The following is a 26048-nucleotide window of genomic DNA, read 5'->3' as shown; positions in this document are numbered from 1 at the left end:
TGAATGCTGAGCTTGCGCACAATTGCTGTGTAGTAACTTGAGCCATTACTCAGGACACGTACGAGGGACGCAAGCTGGGTGCTGAGAGTGATGCTTGGTGCTGGGCAAGTCTCCTCGACTGGGTCGCATTGTGTGTGTAAATAATTTGCAGTCTGCCTGTATATGTATAGAGAGAGAGAGAGGGGCGGAGGGAGCAACCAACCGACCTCCCACCGTCAGTATTCAGTTCCCATTGTCCACCTCCCCCACCACTGACCGTAGGGGAAAACTGCACTTCCTGCCTACCATTTATTTAACATTTAATGGAATTCTTCGCTTCATTTGAGGGGGATAACTAATTTGCTTTATTTCTCTTATTTTTTCCTTGTTCATTTTTTTTCATATTTAAAATCATACTCGACTCGTCCCAGTTATTTACTTCAAAATAATATAAACTATAATAATATTTATGGGGTTCTGGAGTGAGTTTGGTTAGGCTACTTAATTGGAAACAAAAACAATGATTTTATCTTTCTACTCGACCCTATTCCTGAACTTAATAAAACTTAATAGTTTTATTAAGTCTAGTATAATGGCAATCCTATCCTTTTCATGTGTCCTTTCTTGGATATATTTTATTTTAATAAAACTTTATAGTTTTATTAAAATATTAGAATAGTTTTATACTATTTATTAATATTTTATTATACTTCTACTAAATAGTATAATAAAAGTTTTTTACGTATGTGAAATGTGACGTTAAAGGTTGTCCCTCTCACACGGGCATAATTAATGGCTGGTACAGTGCGCTAATTAATGACTGGTACAATGCGTGAATACTATTGAAAAGGTTAATGGTACTTAACTCGATAATGGCCGCGAGTCCAGGAAGTGATATATATAAGTACATATTGTGTGGGATTTTCGCCTAAATGGTCGCTTAAAAAAATATATTATGTATTATTGACCAGATCACACACTAGAAGGTGAAGGGACGACGACGTTTCGGTCTGTCCTGGACCATTCTAAAGTCGATTGTGATGAGGAAGTAGACGCACGTCGATCACAATCGACTTGAGAATGGTCCAGGACGGACCGAAACGTCGTCGTCCCTTCACCTTCTAGTGTGGGGTCTGGTCAACATACTTTAGCCACGTTATTGTGACTCATCGCCTGCCTATTATGTATTACACGGAATGGGTAACTAGCGCCGTGGCAAACATCTTTAATAGTACTTTTACGTAAAAAGTTCATATGACTTCATCAGATCATAAAAATTACCCACAACCTTTGAGCAAAAATTGCTATAAAAAACTAATTCAATGTTAACTTTTTGTAAAAGTCTAAATAAAAAAATAAAACGTTAATTGAAATCCAATTTAAATTCGAATTTACAATTACTCTCAAAATACAAGATCTTACAAACTGACGTTTAAATATACTGTACAAAATAGAACAGCAAAGTTCTCACATTAGCTAAAGTAAAAATTGACAACAGTCTTAAAAATTACAATCACATTTACAAATATATATAACAAAATCAGCAACACTTGGGAATTTATATAAAACACAAAAGAAACTATGTAAAGATTGAAAACAAACTGTTTAACAGTTCAAACTCGACCATTACAAAACTAATGTACACTAATACAAACTAATGTACACTAATGTAAACAAGAGCGTGTAATATAAATGGAGACAGCACAACAAATTAGTCTTGAGGGAAAAAAACGGTCAGATAAGGTAATTATCAGGAGGAAAATTGAGATAAGGTAATTAATTATCAGGAGGAAAATTGGCTGAAGTGTAAATTGAAAAGTTGTACAGTTCCCGTCCCTTCGTCTATCAGAGGGAGAGCACCAAGCCATCACGTACTATATAGCACTTGGAAGGGGGTCAGGATAAGGATTTGGGATGAGACGGGGAGGGAAGGAATGGTGCCCAACCATTTGGATGGTTGGGGATTGAACCCCCGACCTGCATCAAGCTTGACCGTCGCTCTGCCATCCAGTCCAAGTGGTTGAACAGAAGAGACATTGATAAAGATTAAGCCACCCAAGAGGTGGCACGGGCATGAATAGCCCGTAATCAGAAGACACATTTTTATTAGGTTTATAAAGGCCGAAGGTAAGATAAGGTTATTATCAGGAGAAAGCGCTTTGCCCTTACGACTTGGTGATGCGAGGATAAAGATAACTGAGAGGACTGGGGGAACGGAATGGTGCTTAACCACTTGGACGATCGGGGATTGAACGCAGACCTGCAAGAAGCGAAAAGCTGTTGCTGTACCGACCAATCCAAGTAATTGGGGCCTACGTTCTTTAATAATAAACAAAGTACAAAGACTACAAAACAAAGTACAAAGACTACTTTGTACTTAGATCAAAGGAGCCACTATTACAAATAATCCAAATTTCGAAGCCAAACTCATTGAGAGGATGATTCTCTTGTCGGAAGTGATTTCTAATGTTGAAGATTGACGGATTCAATAGCACAATGTAACGACTTTTTCCCTTGATAACCTACCTTTGTGACCAGAACTGGGAAAAATGGAGCTGTTATCACGTACTCGGAGCAATAAGGATAGCGCTTCCACCAGGATATACTGGAGTTTGACAACGGCTACCAACGACAATATAGCGAGTGACTGCGGCTACCAACGACAATATCGCGAGTGACTGCGGCTAAAAACGACAATATAGCGAGTGACTGCGGCTACCAACGACAATATAGCGAGTGACTGCGGCTAAAAACGACAATATAGCGAGTGACTGCGGCTACCAACGACAATATAGCGAGTGACTGCGGCTAAAAACGACAATATAGCGAGTGACTGCGGCTACCAACGACAATATAGCGAGTGACTGCGGCTAAAAACGACAATATAACAAGTGACCGGCTAAAAACGACAATATAGCGAGTGACTGCGGCTACCAACGACGATATAACGAGTGACTGCGGCTACCAACGACAATATAGCGAGTGACTGCGGCTACCAACGACAATATAGCGAGTGACTGCGGCTACCAACGACAATATAGCGAGTGACTGCGGCTACCAACGACAATATAGCGAGTGACTGCGGCTACCAACGACAATATAGCGAGTGACTGCGGCTACCAACGACAATATAGCGAGTGACTGCGGCTACCAACGACAATATAGCGAGTGACTGCGGCTACCAACAACAATATAGCGAGTGACTGCGGCTACCAACGACGATATAACAGTGACTGCGGCTACCAACGACAATATAGCGAGTGACTGCGGCTACCAACAACAATATAGCGAGTGACTGCGGCTACCAACGACGATATAACAGTGACTGCGGCTACCAACGACAATATAGCGAGTGACTGCGGCTACCAACGACAATATAGCGAGTGACTGCGGCTACCAACGACGATATAACAGTGACTGCGGCTACCAACAACAATATAGCGAGTGACTGCGGCTACCAACGACGATATAGCGAGTGACTGCGGCTACCAACGACGATATAACAAGTGACTGCGGCTACCAACGACAATATAACGAGTGACTGCGGCTACCAACGACAATATAACGAGTGACTGCGGCTACCAACGACAATATAACGAGTGACTGCGGCTACCAACGACAATATAACGAGTGATTGCGGCTACTAATTAAAATATAACATGATGCGAGAAAAGATTTGGGGGGCCAAGTCGTGAAAGAGATTCACAGTATAGTCGTAAGTAATCACTACTCGCTTCTAAATATTTTGTCGTAATTTGTTTTTTGTATAACTTTAGCATAAATGCAAAGTTGATTTTGATTCAAATGTTTTCATAACGTAGCTGAAAAATTTAGACCCTCAACCCACGTATGTCGCTTTGATGGTCCTGAACGGACCGAAACGTTGTCACTTTGTTTATTTTCAGATGTGTGGGGTTGGGTTTCTATGTATCTTTTAGCTTGGCAACCGGAGCTACAAGTGTGCTGCTACTCTGGTGAAAACTGAGGCCACCACAGCACACGATCTTCAACCATTAATCATCAACGTTACGTGTGATCTTCAGCCGTGAACGTTACGTGTGATCTTCATCCGTGAACGTTACGCGGGAGCTTCATCCCCGTAACCATCTTCATCCCCGTAACCATAAGCGATCTTCATGGCCTTAACCTCTCTGGTACCCGAGCACTGCTTGGTGCTCCATCTTAGCGGTGTATAGGGTCGGGGGCTCCCAACACTTAATTGTCGTGGAAAAAATGCTGGATTGAGCTAGATTGAGATCTGGGCTGATCTCAACCCCCAAATGGCTTCCACCAGCCACTAGTTACCCTGCAAAGTTTGGTGAGGTTCGCTAGCCCTAAGCTTCTGGCTTCCAACTTTGGACACACAGATGTACTATTTTTTTTATAAATAGGTATGAGATTTACTGTGTTGTTGATATCCTCATAATGCACCCAGAGTCTGCCAGTGTAGACTTGCTTATCACATGCCTCTGTATGACTAACCATCCTGTGTGATGGGGATTTTTTACCATGACGTAGCTAGCTTTTTGACACTCTGTACTCCCTTTCATATAGTCTAGGGTAGCTGCACAAATGCAGATGTACCTAAATGTGTTAATAAAAAAAGTTATTCTGCTAATGGCATTAAAGTTACATCTACTCAAGTCTTTCTCCTTTTCTGATAGATATTTTTCCCTACCGAAGGGTAAGTGTAAAGGTAAAAAAAAGGCTATTCTGTACTGTTGTGTGGGTCTTCACACTCCAATTTATATCCACATAATATTTGGCAAAGTTATCCATTTTTCAGAACCTCATTAGTCTCATGTTCCACTTGCATCGCCCCATTGTTCTAATTCTTGTTATTAGTCTTGCATCGTCAGTGCCTGCTAGCGTAGTCACTGTATATGCTTGACTAACTAACAGTGATTACGAATAGGGATGATTAACTTTCTCAGCCCACCCTCATGTTTAGCTAGTACTTATAGCAACGATGAGGACCATAGTACATATAAGATATAATGGACAATTACAAAGTAGAAATTACTAGTAAATTTGGATAAACCGGAGACGGTTTTGTATTTGTCGCAAAGACATCCTAACCTAATACGTGCTCTCCGGAGCCTAATACACAGTACAGTACCTATGTGCTATACTAGGCCTAGGAATAATTAAGTTAGGTTTTTAGATTTTTTGTCGGACTATAAAGTTAATAGTGCCAAATTCTATCTAATTGTCTTTTACGTCAGAGTTTGTTCTATGGTGTACTTAGTTTAAAAAGGTGTTATCTAAACAGGAGGATGGGTTGAACTTTTTGGTCTATGTAAAAACATTTAAGTATCTGGTTCAACTTGACTCGAAGTTTTCAACGATTCTATCATGTCTGCTTAAAGTTGCGTTGTTTGCCTTAACTATTTCTTCGTTACATTATTAAGGTACCAAAGCAATTCATACAAAGTAATGTCACTGTACGTGTTGACATAGTAAATTCGTATTATAACATCCCTACGGCTCGTCAGTTTCCTTCATATAATCTTGTATGTTGGTGGTGACAAGTACAATATCTGCGCATTACCCTGTCTCAAACACTTGTAGCCTACATATACACCCCCAACACACACCTGTTTACCTTGAACCACCCACACACACACACACACACACACACACACACACACACACACACACACACACACACACACACACACACACACACTTCCCAACAATAACTGTGCCAGTCTTCATGTTCCCTCTGTTTGGTGTTACTAGTCTTTCCAACTGCGTAGCTTTCAGCAGATATATAAATAAGTACAGTAGATATACAAATAACATTATATCTAAGTGAATTTGAGGTCAAGCCTGGCCACGAGCCGTGCTTGGGGAGTAGAAGAACTCTCAGAATCCCATCAACCTCCTCCAAGGAGTGCCGGACCAACCGGGCTGTGGTGGGTATGTGGGCCTGTGGGCCGCTCCAAGCAACAGCCTGGTGGACCAAACTCTCACAAGTCAAGTCTGGCCTCGGGCCGGGCTTGGGGAGTAGAAGAACTCCCAGAACCCCATCAACCAGGTATAAACAGGTAGATTTAACGATGGAGTGCATTTCTTATTTCCTCGAGAATGTCATAATCAAATTGTGTTTTCTAGTGTTGATACAGAGATTAATGCTAATCCTCCTATCTCATCTCTCCTTTACCCCTTTCCTGCCTTTTGTCCTCCTTCCCCTCTCTCTCTCTCTCTCCTACCTCCCTTGAACCTGCTCAAGTTCTCTAACCTCTAGCATAATTATCTTTCACGCTGTCTCGTATGATTACTCATACATAGAGCGCCTCTGGGGGCTGAGTGGCAGTATTTAGTGGCACCCAGTGTGGATTTAAGTAGCGGGTTGGGAGCCAGCTGATTGGTGGACTGCTGTTGTTATTGTTGCAGCTGCAGTGTGTTGGTTGCATCACCCGGCGACGACTGTGTAAACACCGGCTTCTTGGCACCTCTCTCAACCCCTGTTGTTTTTTGTATTTACAAGTGATAACAATAATAATAATACCAGTAGGCTAGTAGTAGTTGTTAGTTTCTTGTTTAATTTCATTTAACTAATAATTAACTAATAACTAACTAAATAATTAACTAAATAATTAAGTTTAGTTTTTAGATTTTTTGTCTGACTATAAAGTTTAGTGCCATATTCTATCTAATTGCCTTTTACGTCAGAGTTTGTTCTATGGTGCATATAGTTACAAAGAGTATTGTCTAAATAGGAGGACGAGTTGAACTTTTCGGTCTATATTATATAATTATGACCTATAATTTAGTAATAACGATTATTAAAAGGACAAACTAGTGGTATCAACAAATAGTTCTACCATGCCTCTGGGGTCATCGCGTATTTTTAATTATTCTGAATGTTGATATATTTTAATGCATGTATTCACCTAGTTGTGCTTGCGGGGGGTTGAGCTCTGGCTCTTTCGGGTCGCCTCTCAACTGTCAATCAATCTACTTTTTTCACACACCCCCAGGAAGCAGCTCGTAACAGCTGTGTAACTCCCAGGTACCTATTTACTGCTAGGTAACGGGCATCAGGGTGAAAGAAACTCTGCCCATTTGTTTCCTCCATCACCGGGGATCGATCCCCGGGCCATAGGATTAAGAGTCCCAAGCGCTGTCCGCTCAGCCACCAGGTATATGGAGATGTAAGTATGTACAGGGTATTACTGCAAAAACTCTCGTCGACGGGAGTCGGTCGGCCGAGCGGACAGCACGCTGGACTTGTGATCCTGTGGTCCCGGGTTCGATCCCGGGCGCCGGAGACAAACAATGGGCAGAGTTTCTTTCACCCTATGCCCCTGTTACCTAGCAGTAAAATAGGTACCTGGGTGTTAGTCAGCTGTCACGGGCTGCTTCCTAGGGGTGGAGGCCTGGTCGAGGACCGGGCCGCGGGGACACTAAAAAGCCCCGAAATCATCTCAAGATAACTCAAGATAACGTAAGGTGTCAAGATATTCCAAACTCGACCTAGTAGAGTAGTTCCAATCTTGCTACTGTTCTTTTGTATCTTTGGGAGGAGCTGGCAGTGTCCCAGAATGCTGGGTTCCACCCCTCGTGTCCTCGTCTAGTTGTGCTTGCGGGAGTTGAGCTCCGGCTCTTTAGTCCTACCTCTCAGCTGTCAATTAGCTGGTGTACAGGTTCCTGAGCCTACTGGGCTGTCATATGTGCGTTTGAAACTGTGTGTGGAGTCCCACCTCATCACGTACTAATGCATTCTATTTGTTAACTACCCTGAAACAATGCGTGTGATGACAGTGTTAAAGAGAGAACTTGACAAACATCTTCAAAGGATACCTAATCAACCAGGCTGTGCCTCATACGTCAGGCTGCGAGCAGCCGCGTCCAACAGCCTGGTTGACCAGTCCAGCAACGAGGAGGCCTGGTCGACGACCGGGCCGCGGGGTCACTGAGCCCCGGGATCACTTCAAGGTGATGACGTACAGGTGAACGCCAGGTGGTGGAAGTGTTAGTTACTCCTTACCTTGAGGTGATTTCGGGGCTCAGCGACCCCGCGGCCCGGTCGTCGACCAGGCCTCCTCGTTGCTGGACTGGTCAACCAGGCTGTTGGACAGTGTCCAACTCCTCCCCCAAACACTTGTACAACTTATAAGCTACTGTTGATGGAATTTAAGAAGTGGACGCTTCCACTACACATAAGGGGCATAACTGGCCGACCCCTCACAGTGTTCAAGAGAGAACTGGATAAGCACCTCCAAAGGATACCTGATCAACCAGGCTGTGACTCGTACGTCAGGCTGCGAGCAGCCGCGTCCAACAGCCTGGTTGATCAGTCCGGCAACCAGGAGGCCTGGTCGACGACCAGGCCGCGGGGACGCTAAGCCCCGGAAGCACCTCAAGGTAACCTCAAGGTAAGGCCCATCCTGGTAGCCTAGTTAGAATTAAGGAAACTATAGGTCTGTTGGTCCATGTGAGGCAGCTCATATCGAACGCGTCCAACCACTTGGGCTGGACGGTAGAGCGACGGTCTAGCTTCATACAGGTCTGCGTTCAATCCCTGACCGATCAAATGGTTGGGCACCATTCCTTCCCCCACTTCCGTCCCATCTCAAATCCTTATCCTGACCCCTTCCAGTGCTATATAGTCGTGATGGCTTGGCACTTTACCCCCCTGATAGTTCCCTTCATATCTAACACTTCGTCGTCATCAGGCGCAGTGCCCCATAGCCTAGTGGTTATCTTGAGATGGTTTCGGGGCTTTAGTGTCCCTGCGGCCCGGTCCTCGGCCAGGCCTCCACCCCCAGGAAGCAAGCAGCCCCGTGACAGCTGACTAACACCAAGGTACCTATTTTACTGCTAGGTAACAGGGGCATAGGGTGAAAGAAACTCTGCCCATTGTTTGTCGCCTGGCGCCTGGGATGGAACCCGGGACCACAGGATCACAAGTCCAGTGTGCTGTCCGCTCGGCCGACCGGCTCCTAAGCTGTGAGTTAAATAGTGTAGGATGAGGAGATAGGTGAGTGGCAACAACCCAGACATACAGGACCGAGAGAAGTTAAATGTGTTTTCGGTTGAAACCAAACACCCCCCTTCTCTACTTCATTTCATCCCCCCCTCCCCCTCCCCAAGTGTTGGGGTCCCGGGTGCATACCTTACACAGTCTACTGTGTGCACACCACAGTCTGTGTACCTACACCCCCCCCTCTCTCTCTCTCTCTCAAATAAATAAATATATATAATATAAGTAATAATAATCTCTCACTCTTTCATAGCAGCATGTTGCTATGAAGGCATGTTCACTCACACGATGAGTAACGCTGCCTTATGAACTCGCCCTTCGGGACCAAATTAAAAAATAAATGCAAATATCGTCTCTCTCTCTCCCTCCCTCGGGGCTCCTCTCTCTCCCTCCCTCCTCTCCCTCTCTCCCTCCCTCGGGGCTCCTCTCTCTCCCTCCCTCGGGGCTCCTCTCTCTCCCTCCCTCCTCTCCCTCTCTCCCTCCTCTCCCTCCAGGATACTATTACTCTCCCTCCCGGGATTATCATTATAGTGATAAGGCGAATATATGCAAAGTTTATATTGTCCTGGGAATGTTGAAGGAACAGGGTTGTGTAAACATGATCAGGGCCATCCCAACACTGCGCACAAGTACTCGGGCTGACGTACTGGCGCTGACGTACTCGGGCTGACGTACTCGAGCTGACGTACTCGCTCTGACACACTCACGCTAGTGTATACAGAGCTGTGTATGCGTGTGGTGTGGTGAAGGGGGGGGGACGGGATATATATCAATGGGTGTACACTTGTAAATATGGAACGGTTACAGCCCCGCTCCTGTGCTGGGCAAGTCCACTACGGGGCTCACCATAGCCCGTGCGACTGGGAACTTTTTGTTCCAAGTAGCGAATCTTAAAGAACAACTTGTAAATAGTGAGGTGTGTGGAATACGGACGAACTGAGGCGGTGGTATGACTGTGGTTGTGTTGGAGATTCAGGACATTGGCAACTGGAGAATGACGCGTTCTTCAGTGAACGTTTATAAAGGTTGAAACGTTTTACTGAAGAATGTTCGTCTCCTGCCTTGTTTTGACCCTGTAAGTCTGGTACCCAATTATACAGCCGATAAAGCAGTCTGGAAACTATTGGAAAGAACGTTCACCCAAAAGAACAATGCCTTCAAGTGAACAAAAATACTTCAGGATGCTCTCGCTAGGCTGTTAGAACACGCTAAACTCTACTGACATAATTGCTAAAGTGTGTGTTCAGACTCTTGAGTAGATCAACACTTAAAAGAAAAAAAAAATGGAGAGAAAGCTGCCACCAGTCTTTAACTTGTATCTTGTGCTTCTTGTTGGATGGTAGCGTTTAGAGATAGTAGATAGAATGGCTAGTAATGGGGGTTTAGAATAAAGTGATAGTTAGAATGGGAGGTTATCTTCAGGTTATCTTCAGATGATTTCGGGGCTTTAGTGTCCCCGCGATAGAGGATAGTATAGTGGATATATAGTATAGTGGGATAGGATAGTAGATATGCAGACTATTAGTCTGCTTAGATATGGTTTGGTGTTGGGCAGGGTTCCACTCCAGGAGTGACCCTCGTAATCTTGATCCAACCCCCTTGTAAATAGTTAACTGTATCGACCTTATCAATACCACTAAAGTATCTTACACGTGATCATATCCTCTTTGCTGTTTTTTTTTAATCCAGCATTATGAGGTTTACTGCCTTCGTAATTGGACAGCCTAGGACACGTCTCTGGACATTTAGTTTCATTCATTTATTATGCACCCCATACCCATCTTGTGGGCGGTAGTGGAACATTTTTTTGTGTGTGGGTCTGCATTCAGGCGTCTTGGATGTGCATATATGTATACTTGTGCATATATGTATACTTGTGCATGTATGTATACTTGTGCATATATGTATACTTGTGCATGTATATATACTTGTTCATGTATGTATACTTGTGCATATATGTGTACTTGTGCATTACAAATGTGTGGCTATCAGTAGTTTAATGTAGTAGCAATTTTAGCTGGTTTCTTTACGTATTCAGTACATGTAAAACTAATGAATTATCGTAGACAACTTCCCCAATCTAATGCATTTGACTTGTATACATGTATCCTGCAGTGCAGTTGAGCTCGTTGTGTACTCACAATCGGGAATCTTGGGTTCGAATCCCGTTCAGGACACATATGGTTAAGGGGTTGCATCTTGGGAGAGGGTCAGTAGTTTGGACCTTGAGGAGAGACCTCGATATTAAGCCTAACGTATGTACGCGCGCGTGCGTGTACGCGCGCATGTATGCGTGTGGTACTACCACACTAGTCGCCAGGGAGATGGGGGGAGGGGGGGAGGGTGTCCCCATGCCCTACTGTTTGTTATTGCAGTGTTGGGCGGTGAAGATGTGAGAGCCTGCTTGTTCATCTCCCAGAATGGTCGACACTAAACAGTCCTCCCCACCCTCCCCCTCTCCCTCGCACACTACTTGTTTACCTCCCAGACTTGTCCACACTGCAGCCCCCAACCTATTCATCTTCCTGGATGACTAGCACAACAACCCCCCCCCTCCCCCACACACACAGGGGCTATAGGGGGGATTGAGTGGACAGCGCTCTGATCTCGTAATCCTTGGGTCCGGGTTCTATCCCTGGCGATGGCTGAAACAAATGGGCAGAGTTTTCTTTCACGCTGATGAAGTCGCGTAGGCTGACACACACTCGCCTGCTATTGGCTTCTAATATTCTGTTATCGTTTAAATTTTTTTTTAATTTTGCCCCGAGGGGCGAGTTTATTGGGCAGCGCCACTGATCTTGAGTGGACACACCGCCATAGCAGCATGTACAACACTCCCCAATAGGAAGAAAACCCGCTGGGTTGTTCATCCTGTCACTTGTACCCAGACACAGCAGAGACTTGCTTAACTGTCTCAAGTGAACAACTCCTCAAACAAGAAGATTAACATCTATCAACCCTTAAAAGCTTACGTTATTTTGCGGGTGCAAAATGGGGAAATCTTTTAAGAGCAATATCAGTATTTGACGAATAGTGTTTTCCTAAGTCAAACAATGTGGGGTTTATTATTCTACACATATTCCTAATGTCTCTCAGGTGTTCACATTCACGTAGATAGTGGTCAAAGCGGTGTCCGTCACTCTCACCACAGATTCTGCAACTTCGCTGATCAACTGTTGTTTCCATTCCATATCTCCAAGGATATTTGTATCCAAGACGGATTCTTGCTATTACTGATTCTCTCCCTCGTCCTCTTCCTCTTCGGCCATAACGATTGGGATTGCCAGCTGCAACCATGTTGTATCTGTTATCGTCTAGCTCCACTTGGCTTTGCTGGTCTCCCCCCTATTCGTGACTCCTGCCTCCCCGGGTCAGAGAGGGATCAGGTTATGGGGGCGTGACATCCACCGTGGCCAGGACTTACTGCTGACTCTGGCCTTGTTGCCAGCGCTCTGTTGTGTGCTGACGACGCCTTCCTCGCTCCAAGAGGTGGGCCTGGGGAGGGGGCACTGCTGACGACACCCTTTTTCACGGTGAGAGGTCCTGGGGCATGGGGGTGGGGGGGTATGGCTGGCGACACCCTACTGCGGTGACAATGGTGACAACGGTATTGCTGTCGTGGAGGTGACAGGTCTGAGCTTTGGGTGTGATTGCAGTAGTTTATTTTTGTGCCTTACTATATTCAGCTATACATACACATATATATATATATATATATATATATATATATATATATATATATATATATATATATATATATATATTGACAAATAGTATATATATATAATAGTATATACTATATATATATATATATATATATATATATATATATATATATTGACAAATAGTATATATATATAATAGTATATATATATATATATATATATATATATATATATATATATATATATATATATATATATATATATATATATATATATATATATATATATATATAGGTTCAATGTTAAGCCCGAAACGCTTTGCGTAATAGTGGCTTTAGGCATTGTATGTACTAGCTCTATCTGTAAAGCCAACAAATTTTGTAAAATCTCTATGTATGTACCTTTGCCTAAATAAAAATTATTATTATTATTATATATATATATATATATATATATATATATATATATATATATATATATATATATATATATATATATAATAGCACAAGCTGATTTCGATGGTACATGAACTGCATATAATTGTATACACAGAAAATGTTCAGTTCTAAGTGTTCACAAGTTCTCGAACACGTATTCTTGAATGTTCACATTGTAAGTGTTCAAAGTATAGTTACAACGAATAGAAATGAAATGTACAAGTAACGCTAACATCTATATAAGAGGTAAAATATAAATTATCCTTCATGAACAATGTAAACATGGTGCAAACGTGCCATTTTCACCATCTGAATTTTAGGGTAAATTGTGAAGAAATGTTGCCTCTTGAAGCCTCGTCCACTACAGCTGTTGTGGGGACACTTGAACAATATTGAACAACTTTTGTTCATTGAACAACCTTAACATTGAACAACCTTAACATTGAACAACCTTAAAACACATTTAACTCATTCCATGTGGTAGCCGGACATCCACTTTGTTAACCTGGCTAACTGGCAAAGAATTCGGCCAAGTCGGGCTGTGGTGGGTGTGTGGGCCGCTCCAAGCAACAGCCTAGTGGACCAAACTCTCACAAGTCGAGCCTGACCTCTGGCCGGGCTTGGGAAGTAGAACTACTCCCAGAAACACCATCAACCAGGTATCAACCAGGCAAGTCGGTTAACACGTCAGAGAGTAAGATCTAACAAGTGAAGCAGTCAACCACACATGCTAAGAGCCAGGCAGGCAGCCAAACTTGTCCCGGGCTACCGCGTGGTGGACAGAATTACCACGTGCTCTCACGCCCGACAAGTTACCTGGCCAACCCCATGCTCCTTTCCTCTTGGGGGTGGGGGATTGTGAAGCCGTGAAGGATCGAATTGATAGTCGCTATGTTCAAAAAATGGGTGGTTTGAGAGAAGAGGTAATAGGGTAATAGGACAACCCCCTCCCCCATTGTCCCCAACGTGCATAGACAGGAAATAGGTTGTGTAGTATCAAGAAATAATGTTAAAATGTCACTGGGGCAGTAGGGATGAGTTACAAATCAGTGTGAAAGTTTCTGATTAATACAGTAGGAAGGAAGATACAAAGGATAAGGTTCACTTGTTTGGTGTATTGGGAAGAACAGAGTACGTTCTACAGCTCTGTGCCTGCTCAAGTATGTTTATTGAGACAAGAAAGAAATACATCTCAAAGGGATAGAGTAGCTTAGGCTATTTCTATCTCCCGCCCCCCTATGCCTTCTCATGGCTGCACTTGTCCTCTCGAATAGTACATCGCATTTTAACGTATAATTTCCGTAAGCCCAAAAACTGGTGTGATAAAAATCATAGTTGCTCGCAAAATTATCATGATGTCCCGTTTTCATTCGTGGGTCCTCCGTTTGGTTAGGTTTGGGTTTAGTGTTTACAGTTTAGGTTAGTGATGATGGGAGCGCTCCAGAGAACAGACTGCTGCATTAGGCTACTAAACCTAGAGGTGGAAGAAAGTTTTCAGGGGAAAGCGCCAAGCCATTACGACTATATAGCACTGGGAAGGAGTCTGGATAAGGATTTGGGATGAGACGGGGATGGAAAGGAATCGTGCCCAACCACTTGGACGCTCGGGGGATTGAACGCCGACCTGCATGAAGCGAGACCGTCGCTCAACCGTCCAGCCCCAAAGGATTCTTTCATGTTTTCTAGCATTCGCTGAATCGCGAAAGATTCTTTCATGGTGTGAGAGGAGCTTGGAGCCAGCCAGCCAGCCAGCCAGCCAGCTAGCCAGCTAGTCAATCAGCCAGGGGACGCCCGCATCAGCCTGTTATCCTTGGAGCAAACACCACTTTACCTACACTCCTGTTCCAGCCGTTCTGGGTGCTGTGTGTGTGTGTGTGTTTGTTTGTTGTCTGTAGCCTTAACCATTGATGGTGTGCGGGGGTGTATAGCCTTAACCATTGATGGTGTGCGGGGTGTATAGCCTTAACCATTGATGGTGTGCGGGGGTGTATAGCCTTAACCATTGATGGTGTGCGGGGGGTGTATAGCCTTAACCATTGATGGTGTGCGGGGGTGTATAGCCTTAACCATTGATGGTGTGCGGGGGTGTATAGCCTTAACCATTGATGGTGTGCGGGGTGTATAGCCTTAACCATTGATGGTGTGCGGGGGTGTATAGCCTTAACCATTGATGGTGTGCGGGGGTGTATAGCCTTAACCATTGATGGTGTGCGGGGGTATATCCTTAACCATTAATATGTATCGATAGGAACACAAACTGCAGTTTCTTGCTATTACTACACTAATTGTCACCAGAGTTCAAGGGCTAGATTCACGAAGCAGTTACACAAGTACTTACGAACGTGTACATCTTTCCTCAATCTTTGACGGCTTTGGTTACATTTATTAAACAGTTTACAAGCATGGAAACTTCCCAATCAACTGTCATTATTATAAACAGTCTCCTGGTGTTTCGGAGTATCTACATAATGTAGTATTTTGCCTTGTAAATTGATGTATATATGATCTTTATATTGTATATATATGATCTATATATTGTATATATATATTATCTATATATATGATTTATATTATATGATCTATATATATATGATTTAATAGAGGGAAAACAAAATTCCTTCTCCGGTAACTCCAAAAAAGGTACTGGGTTGTGATTGCTATTACCTGTGGTTATATCTGCGGTTATACCTGTGGTTATACCTGTGGTTATACCTGTGGTTATACCTGTAACTGGTGTACCAAATTTCTCATACCGCCGCGAACCTGCCAGGGAGCAGGTTTTTCTACCAACATAATTGTCATTTTTTTCGAGTGGCCCCTCGGAGGCCAACATGTATAGGATCCTGCTGATCCGGCATTTCCTGTAGGAAACTGCTGAATTCCATCTTGTGAACCCTCATACTTTCCAGTAAACGGCCATGTCCTCGCCCACACGTCAACAAATACACATGTAATTTATATATATAAATGTAATATGCATGCTCCAGGCTGATTATCCCGTAGCCTCATGAACGTCCTCGCCTCTCCAGCAGTCACGCATTAAGTCCTCCTAAGTTTTAAGTTTTCTAGCTTTTTTTTTCAGGAAAATTAGTCACCGAATTACGCACAATTTCTCTGATCTAGCGCGTTGGCAAGTTAGTGTTTCTGAAGCCTAAGGATTTGGTAATTTAGGATTCAGACTACCAACATTGCCTCTCTCATGGGCGAGTATATAATTTCTAATGACCGACGGGTTTTGCATCTGTTGATTGTAACTGTAAGGCGGGAAGGCTAACCCGAGTTTTGACATTGTTGGTAATGTGGGTATTTTAAGTATTAATATTGTGCAGCAACCAGGAGGCCTGGTCGACGACCGGGCCGCGGAGACGCTAAGCCCCGGAAGCACCTCAAGGTAACCTCAAGGTAGGTGCAATAATAATGGGTAGAGTAACAGGCTGAGAGATGGGCTGACGTGTTTTTAAGGTTAGTACACACACTCTCGCTCGCACAGTGCATTTATTTCATGTGTTAAGATAGGGAATGCTTCAGCCATACACGGTTGTTCAACATACTCCCAGCGAACATAAGAAATATTGCCGGAACAGCAGCGGACATCTTCAAGAGGAAACTAGATTGTTTCCTCCAAGGAGTGCCGGACCAACCGGGCTGTGGTGGGTATGTGGGCCTGCGGGCCGCTCCAAGCAACAGCCTGGTGGACCAAACTCTCACAAGTCAAACATAAGTAGAACAACTTTCAGAACCCCATCAACCAGGTGATGTGGTGGAGGCTGACTTGCTACACACTTTCAAATGTAGATTAGATAGAACCCAACATGCTCCAGAATCTGTACACCAGTTGATTGACAGTTGAGGCGGGACCAAAGAGCCAGAGTTCAACCCCCACAAACACAACTTGGTGAGTACACACTGTCTCTTCTCTTCCCCCCTCGTCCTTCCCTCCTTTCCGCGCTGGTTATACCGTGGCTGGCTTGTCTCGGTTGAAACAATGAAGTCCAGAAGAATGGTGTTACAAAAATCTCACTTTTTTCTCTCTGCCTCTTACCTTCTCGCCTTTCAAATTCCATTTACTTCATTGAGCAGGTACCTGGGGAGCTTGGTTTGTTCCACCAGGACTGACAAACTAACCGCCTTGGCCTGGAGCCCATGTTCTTACACATCTAGGAAGCTGCCTTGTATGCAGCCTATCTTCCTAAGGTTTCCAAATGTCAAGAAAACGTTCAGTCTAAAGTGTCCTCTCCCTAACCTACCAGAGGATCCAAAACAGAAAACGGGACAGTACGTCACTTTCGCCAGCCGCTTCCATTTTCTAGTACTAAAATTTTGTACCGTTTGTAACGCATACGCGGGAAATGGGACGTTCTTTCTAGAGCAGCAGGTTGACAAGGGCCAATAGACCTACAGTTTTTAGTCTCGTGTCCCCTGACGTTGTATATGTGGTTGGCTGCTCCGAAATATATCTGGAGCCAGATCTGAGAATATAGATGTTTCTTTACGCAAAAAAAAAGAGCATTTAGATCGGTTTGGTGCACCAGAGCCGGTGACAGAAGCCTGTTATGGTGCACCAGAGCCGGTGACAGAAGCCTGTTATGGTGCACCAGAGCCGGTGACAGAAGCCTGTTATGGTGCACCAGAGCCGGTGACAGAAGCCTGTTATGGTGCACCAGAGCCGGTGACAGAAGCCTGTTATGGTGCACCAGAGCCGGTGACAGAAGCCTGTTATGGTGCACCAGAGCCGGTGACAGAAGCCTGTTATGGTGCACCAGAGCCGGTGACAGAAGCCTGTTATGGTGCACCAGAGCCGGTGACAGAAGCCTGTTATGGTGCACCAGAGCCGGTGACAGAAGCCTGTTATGGTGCACCAGAGCCGGTGACAGAAGCCTGTTTAGTGCACCAGAGCCGGTAACAGAAGCCTGTTTGGTGCACCAGAGCCGGTGACAGAAGCCTGTTTGATGCACCAGAGCCGGTGACAGAAGCCTGTTTGATGCACCAGAGCCGGTGACAGAAGCCTGTTTGATGCACCAGAGCCGGTGACAGAAGCCTGTTTGATGCACCAGAGCCGGTGACAGAAGCCTGTTTGATGCACCAGAGCCGGTGACAGAAGCCTGTTTGATGCACCAGAGCCGGTGACAGAAGCCTGTTTGATGCACCAGAGCCGGTGACAGAAGCCTGTTTGATGCACCAGAGCCGGTGACAGAAGCCTGTTTGATGCACCAGAGCCGGTGACAGAAGCCTGTTTGATGCACCAGAGCCGGTGACAGAAGCCTGTTTGATGCACCAGAGCCGGTGACAGAAGCCTGTTTGATGCACCAGAGCCGGTGACAGAAGCCTGTTATGGTGCACCAGAGCCGGTGACAGAAGCCTGTTATGGTGCACCAGAGCCGGTGACAGAAGCCTGTTATGGTGCACCAGAGCCGGTGACAGAAGCCTGTTATGGTGCACCAGAGCCGGTGACAGAAGCCTGTTATGGTGCACCAGAGCCGGTGACAGAAGCCTGTTATGGTGCACCAGAGCCGGTGACAGAAGCCTGTTTGGTGCACCAGAGCCGGTGACAGAAGCCTGTTAGTCTTATCGAGGATCATCGCACAGCGGTTTGACAACGTTTCCTGGCTGGCTTTTATGGCGCTGAGTGCTCTCCAGCCGTCATAAACCCGTATATTACCACCATGTTGTTGACCAGACCACACACTAGAAGGTGAAGGGACGACGACGACGTTTCGGTCCGTCCTGGACCATTCTCAAGTCGATCTCAAGTCGGACCATACTTAGTGCCATTATTTAATTTCTATCCATAGTTAGGTTCAGGTTAATTTAAGGTATGGTTTGGTTAGGTTTCATTACGTTTAGTTACGTTAATACAACTTATTATTGACAAATGTGATACATGGCATTCGAAAACTATTTCAGTGTGTCCGAGCATTCTGTTTACTGAAAACCAAATTTTTCAAAGAATATTTTCAGCATATACGTTTTATATTTTAAACTAACAATTTATAATACAATGATGTTATAACTTAATATCAGTTTATGGCAAATGTTCATTTACCAGTTTACAGGTAGACTACTGGAACCATGTTGACCAGACCACACACTAGAAGTTGAAGGGACGACCACGTTTCGGTCCGTCCTGGACCATTCTCAAGTCGATTGTGGATTGAACCATAATGTGTTCAATTCTCAAGTCGATTGAACCATAATGTGCTTTCAGACCATCACAGATATCTAGCCCAGGTGGTTTGAAAGGGGGTGTGGTTTCTCATGGTAATGGGTTTGCTATGAGGACGGGCTCTATTTAACAATGGTAGAATTTTGCTTAAGTTCGGTAGCACTTCGAAATGTCAGCCTTATAATTATATTATGTAAGTTGCGGGCGATGAGTCACAATAACGTGGCTGAAGTATGTTGACCAGACCACACACTAGAAGTTGAAGGGACGACGACGTTTCGGTCCGTCCTGGACCATTCTCATCGACTTGAGAATGGTCCAGGACGGACCGAAACGTCGTCGTCCCTTCAACTTCTAGTGTGTGGTCTGGTCAACACCCAGGTACCTATTTTACTGCTAGGTAACAGGGGCATAGGGGCAAGGAATACGAGAAAGATTTAAGGGACCAAGAACACAAAAGCTATAGAGCTGTAGAAGGACTAGAGGCAGCGGTGCGAGGATAGAGCAAGCAGTCTGTTTGTGTGTGTGTTTGTGTTGGTGGTCGCACCAGACCCCTTGGCCAAACAGACAACCAGACAGGCAGGCAGGCAAGCAGGCTGGCCCTGTGTTTTTCCTTGACCTACACAACTTCGCACAACTGTCTCTTTATCTTTCTTTATCTTTCTTTTTCTATCTCTTTTTTTTCTATCTTTCTCTTTTTTCTTTCTATCTTTGTTTTTTTCTTTCTCTCTCTTTCTGTTTTTTTCTTTCTATCTTTGTTTTTTTCTTTCTTTCTTTCTCTTTTTTTCCTTTCTTTCTCTTTTTTCCTTTCTATCTTTCTCTTTTTTTCCTTTCTATCTTTCTCTTTTTTTCCTTTCTATCTTTCTCTTTTTTTCCTTTCTATCTTTCTCTTTTTTTCCTTTCTATCTTTCTCTTTTTTTCCTTTCTATCTTTCTCTTTTTTTCCTTTCTATCTTTCTCTTTTTTTCCTTTCTATCTTTCTCTTTTTTTCCTTTCCATCTTTTTTTTTCCTTTCTATCTTTTTTTTTCCTTTCTATCTTTTTTTTTCCTTTCTATCTTTCTCTTTTTATCTCTCCCTCCTGGTATGTGCTTGCAGGGTAAGCATCAATGCCTGGGCCCCGCCTTTTGTCTCCCGCCACCTATTTCCTGTGATTATCTTGGCAACAAGCTTGGTGCTTCAGTCGTTATCTTGGCAAGAAGCGTGTCGTTCCCGTCGTTATCTTAGCAACGAGCTTGGCGCTTCAGTCGTTATCTTGGCAAGAAGCGTGTCGTTCCCGTCGTTATCTTAGCAACGAACTTGGCGCTTCAGTCGTTATCTTGGCAAGAAGCGTGTCGTTCCCGTCGTTATCTTAGCAACGAGCTTGGCGCTTCAGTCGTTATCTTGGCAAGAAGCGTGTCGTTCCCGTCGTTATCTTAGCAACGAGCTTGGTGCTTCAGTCGTTTTCTTGGCAAGAAGCGTGTCGTTCCCGTCGTTATCTTAGCAACGAACTTGGCGCTTCAGTCGTTATCTTGGCAAGAAGCGTGTCGTTCCCGTCGTTATCTTAGCAACGAGCTTGGTGCTTCAGCCGTTATCTTGGCAAGAAGCGTGTCGTTCCCGTCGTTATCTTAGCAACGAGCTTGGTGCTTCAGCCGTTATCGTGGCAAGAAGCGTGTCGTTCCCGTCGTTATCTTAGCAACGAACTTGGCGCTTCAGTCGTTATCTTGGCAAGAAGCGTGTCGTTCCCGTCGTTATCTTAGCAACGAGCTTGGCGCTTCAGTCGTTATCTTGGCAAGAAGCGTGTCGTTCCCGTCGTTATCTTAGCAACGAGCTTGGTGCTTCAGTCGTTATCTTGGAAAGAAGCGTGTCGTTCCCGTCGTTATCTTAGCAACGAGCTTGGTGCTTCAGCCGTTATCGTGGCAAGAAGCGTGTCGTTCCACTATGCACGTTTTCCTTATAACACGCCATTATATATATGGGTCGCGAGAACACTGATCCTTCGCGTATTAGTGAGTATTTAAATTAATATGCAAGTTCCTTTCAGACAACTAAAGCATTGTAAAGTGTTTTATGTCGTCGTCACTTACATTTTGAGGCGTGTGGGTTGGGTCTCTAATTTGGAGCCTCGTTGTGACTTAACTATTATTATTAATACTTATTATTATTGTTATTTTAGAATAAAAAGTCTCGCTTGTGTATTTGTGAATTTAATTATATCTATGAGAAGACATTATTATTACTTTATTATTATTTTTTTGACAAACTTCAATGCCATAGTGCTTGAATGAAGGTGAAGAAAATACCCAATATATGGTTTATTAAAACCCAAATTCTCGTATGTAATTTTATGCAATTTGAGAATATTATTATTATTTAATATATCAGAAGGTAAGGTAGGTTGCTCAAGTATAAAACACGTGACTTGGGAGGTGTGTTATCAGCAGGTGCGTCGGGATATCTCTGGATGTGTTATCTTGGTGCTAAACCTATATTTATCAAGCTGTGTCGGCTGTCTCCAGCTCCCAGCGGCACTTTTAACAGTCAACACATTAGCCAACATTAAGCCCCCTCACTGTGTGCCTGTCTTTAAAGTCCGAGTCTATTGCCAAGAGAGGCCAATTATTTGATTAATCTTATTTTTAAATGCTTGTACTCTGCATCAAAGGGTGGTGGTGGGTACAGTCGAATGCTGGGTTTGAGAGGGAGAGGGGGTGCATTTTGTGTTGAATTTATTTCTAAAGGTGGATACGACTTACAGTAGGTTTGACTACTTGGAAGCAACTTTTGTAGTGATTGAAATATTTGCTGACATTCTGTGTAGTGTACTTGGTCAGTAATGAGCCCTCCTGCAGTGTTACCACTCAGACAACCACCCAGGGTTGCCATCCAGGAGAGATTGCTGAAATAGAGGGAATACAGAGAACATATACGGCACGCATAGACGCGATAAAGCACCTAAATTATTGGGATCGTCTCAAAGCTCTTCAAATGTACTCACTAGAAAGACGACGGTAGAGAGATAAAATAATATACACATGGAAAATACTTGAGGTCCAGATACAAAATCTACACAGTAAAATAACAACAAACTGAAGTGAACGATATGGAAGAAAATGCAGAATAGAACCAGTGAAGAGCAGAGGTGCCATAGGCACAATCAGAGAACACTGTATAAACATCAGAGGTCCACGGTTGTTCAACGTCCTCCCAGCGAGCATAAGAAATATTGCCGGAACAACCGTGGACATCTTCAAGAGGAAACTAGATTGTTTTAGAAAACAATCTAGTTTTCTCTTTATAAAAGTGCCGGACCAATCGGGCTGTGGTGGGTATATGGGCCTGCGGGCCGCTCCAAGCAACAGCCTGGTGGACCAAACTCTCACAAGTCAAGCCTGGCCTCGGGCCGGGCTTGGGGAGTAGAAGAACTCCCAGAACCCCATCAAGCAGATAGTGTCAAGCAGACAAGCAGGCAGTTAGCCCACCCAGCAGTGTCACCACCCAGGCAGTTAGTAGTTTCTTGCAATGTTATCACCGGGATGTTCAGCCTTTCCCCTGCAGTATTAATAACACCGAGGCAGTCACGATCATGCTACTAGTGTTACCATTGGAGGCGGGTGCCCCTATGACTGTAAGGATTAAGGGATGTGGAAAGAGAACCATTTGTCACCACTGGCTGACGTAGGGAAAGGCGGGAGGAGCCACCAGCTCTTATTGGATCTTGGGTAGACTTGTGGCTGCCAACACAAGTATTCACAATTGCATATTGTGAAGGACTGCAGCTTGGAGTACGGAAAATTACAGACCGGGGGCTTGTAAAAAAAATTTTTTAAGCCCAACCTATCCGAATTGGTTGGGTTTTATGTCGTTAATACATACAAAAAATTCCCAAGTTTAAATTCATATACAAATCACTGAGTTGGCCTATGTTAAAGCATTTGTTTTTTTAAATCTCCCCTTGTTTTTTTTAAACTAAAAAACCCGGCCCGGGCGGGTGAGTGAGTAGCTACCACGCCTACGAAATCGAAAATACGTTATTTGCTACGCAGAACGGTCAAATATTTTTGTTAACCGGAATAAATCTAATTCGAAAGGGGGAGAGCAGCACGCAGGCTGCCTGTCCCGCGACAAAGTGAATTACTAATTACATGGACGACACGTCAAGGGAAGGAGGTATATCAAGCGGAATTGTATACAAAGAACTTTTAAAAATCCACAAATGGTGTAGAGGAGATAACTTTGTATATTAAAGTAGAGGATCCTCCTTATGAATCTCCAGGCGAGGCTTCGTGGGGAAGGGGGGGGGTTGAGCGCAGAGATGCACTCAGAAATGCACTTGGGGATGCATTTTTGAGGATACCATCAAGAACACGCGAGTGCAATGACACCCAAGTTTATCTTCCCTGATGTAAAGGCCACTCACCACCGCCTGACCGAGGTGGTCTCTCTTATCAAGATGGGTGACGGCGGTCATGTGTCCTGGGCAACCCGTTCCCGCACTTGCTTATAGTGCTTATATATCAATTATACAATTGTATTATACATTTATACTTGCTTATATATACAATGTATGTATGTGATGTAACTATATAACCTGAGCTTGTAAAAGCACCTTAATCACCTTCAGTGATTAAGTGCTTAATTGCGCACTAGTTTCTCTCTCAGCTATCTCACCCTGTCAGAGTAAGAGAGACAAATGTATGTGAATGCATGTGTGTGTGTATGTATGAATATAAAGCATATATGGAAGCTGATCACAATTACATTTCACATTTGTAAATGCACATTAATGACACTATGTAAAAGACACATCAAACACTTTATGTAGGGCATACGTAAATCTGTGTATCAATGTATTTACGTATGTAGGTTAGCTTAGCATTTTAAAAGCACCGAATCACCTTCTGTGGTTGATTGTTCAATAAACCCCTGAACTATATGATTAACACATCGCTAACCCTGTCCATGGAGGACAGAAGAAAATGTATATATGCTGGTTAGCATTGTAACTGTGTGGCCACGTCTGTGGTAGAAAATAATAGTAATAAAAAAAACTTGCTTATAGTCAATATCTTGCTTATGAATAAATGCATATCTGACATACTAATTTATTGTGAATATATGTTTACCGTGAAAAGCTGAATAGAAAACCACAACCTAACCTAACCTTAGTATGTTAAGATATTACAATTAGTACTGAACCTATACCTGTATTGATATTACAGTTTTATAAAAATAATAAAACAAAACTAAAATATTTAAATAAATTGTAAAGTAACTCAGGATATTGTCAAATTTTGTATAAAATCTCTATTGTTTAATAAGACTGAGAGAAAAAGTTAGTGCCTTGAAAAAATGGCTTGGAATGTCACATATGTACTTATTGCTTATAGTCACTATTTCGGTTATAAATAAGTCATATATGTGCTGTCTTGTGCGAGAGCAGGCAGAGCAACCGGGACACGCCCGCTGCTGCTGCTCCTTGCCTCAAGGTATCCCTTACACTCACCTAGTTGTATTTGCTGGAGGATGAGCTACGGCTCTTGGGTTCCACCTCGACGCTTAATCGACTGGTGTATACGTTTGCACTAGAGGCTATTGGGATCTATTGTGCCAACATTTAAAGCTGTCCTGACATACAAAAAAAGGATATTTATATCAAGGTGGCTCGTTTGGGTGCTTTAACCTGTGTCCCTTACTCATGTATTACCCATGCGAAGTGGTCTGTCCTATCTATTCCTATTTTGTATGTCATGTCTCAAACTGTTTTGTTTCGGTAACGTGAAGTTTAATTCACTTAGTCTTGACTAGTAAGTCATATCTGTTTAACTCGGAGTCTATAGTATGCCTCTGAACTTTTCTCCGGATTATTTTTGTTTTGACAAGGTAAAGGATTCTACGCTGGTGCCGCATATTACAGAAATGGTCTGACATTTGCTATACAAGGTCCTGGGCGACTCTTTGTTCAGTCTTAAACGCTGTTCTTATGTTGGGCAACCTGGTGACGAGTTTGGTGCAATAGTAATTAGCCTTCAAGTATTTTTCTCTCAGATTCGGGAGGATTTTCTCATCCGTAAAGTATCTTGTGTAAGGTCGCCTGTTCCCAGCACTGCTTCAGTACCTTGCACTTGTTGATATATTTTAATTTTATCGTAGTCATCCTTTAGTTTCTATGGCAGTAGGTTGAGTTAGGTTAGGCAGGGCTCAAAATCCGTTGGCGAATAGTCGTATATACAATGTATGGTCATTTAATACACAAGACGATTCGACGAGGCTCGCTTTTTGATTAAAACCGTATATATTGTTAGGCTAGTATGTACAGTATTAACTTAGGTTAAGCTATATTAGGCTCGGTTAAGTTAGGATAGATTGGTTTGGATTGATAGGTTGGTTTCTAAATCCGTTGGCGAATCGTCTTGTATACAAGCGACTTGTATTCGTACCCGCCTTGATATTTTTTTAAGGGATATTCCTGCGCGGGCCCTAAGCCTCTGGCTGGTTCACTAAGTGTTGCTTGTTTGTTTTACTTGGGCGGAGTATGAGTATTTATGACTTGTATGGTCGCTTCAGTAAGATTTTGTACCACGTGTTTAACAACAACTTCTGCTCTGTTGAATCTAGGTTGAAATCTTAATGGGTTTGTAACTGTGCACTGTGTTAGATAATGTTCCAGTGGTCTGTCGTGGCATTTCTCCACAGTGCTGACATTTCCTCTCCCTTGCTCTAATTGTGAAGACCCCCTGGAATTTCTTATTCAGTTCCTCGCACACTTATTGTGGTTTGTAGTGAATCTGTCTGCCCCTATCCTCAAATCTCATTTCCTGTTCCTTTACTGTTGT

General features: G+C 43.6%; 1 protein-coding gene across 4 annotated transcripts in view; it reads left to right on the top strand.

Annotated features, from left to right (window-relative positions):
• LOC123758283 (probable G-protein coupled receptor Mth-like 3) overlaps positions 1 to 26048 on the top strand; it is a 50678-nt gene that overhangs the window by 8823 nt on the left and 15807 nt on the right. The gene's annotated exons all lie outside the window — the stretch shown is intronic.

Source organism: Procambarus clarkii, chromosome 11, assembly GCF_040958095.1.
Source record: "Procambarus clarkii isolate CNS0578487 chromosome 11, FALCON_Pclarkii_2.0, whole genome shotgun sequence".
NCBI classification, from domain to species: domain Eukaryota; kingdom Metazoa; phylum Arthropoda; class Malacostraca; order Decapoda; family Cambaridae; genus Procambarus; species Procambarus clarkii.
This window is presented reverse-complemented; position numbering and strand designations above follow the sequence as displayed.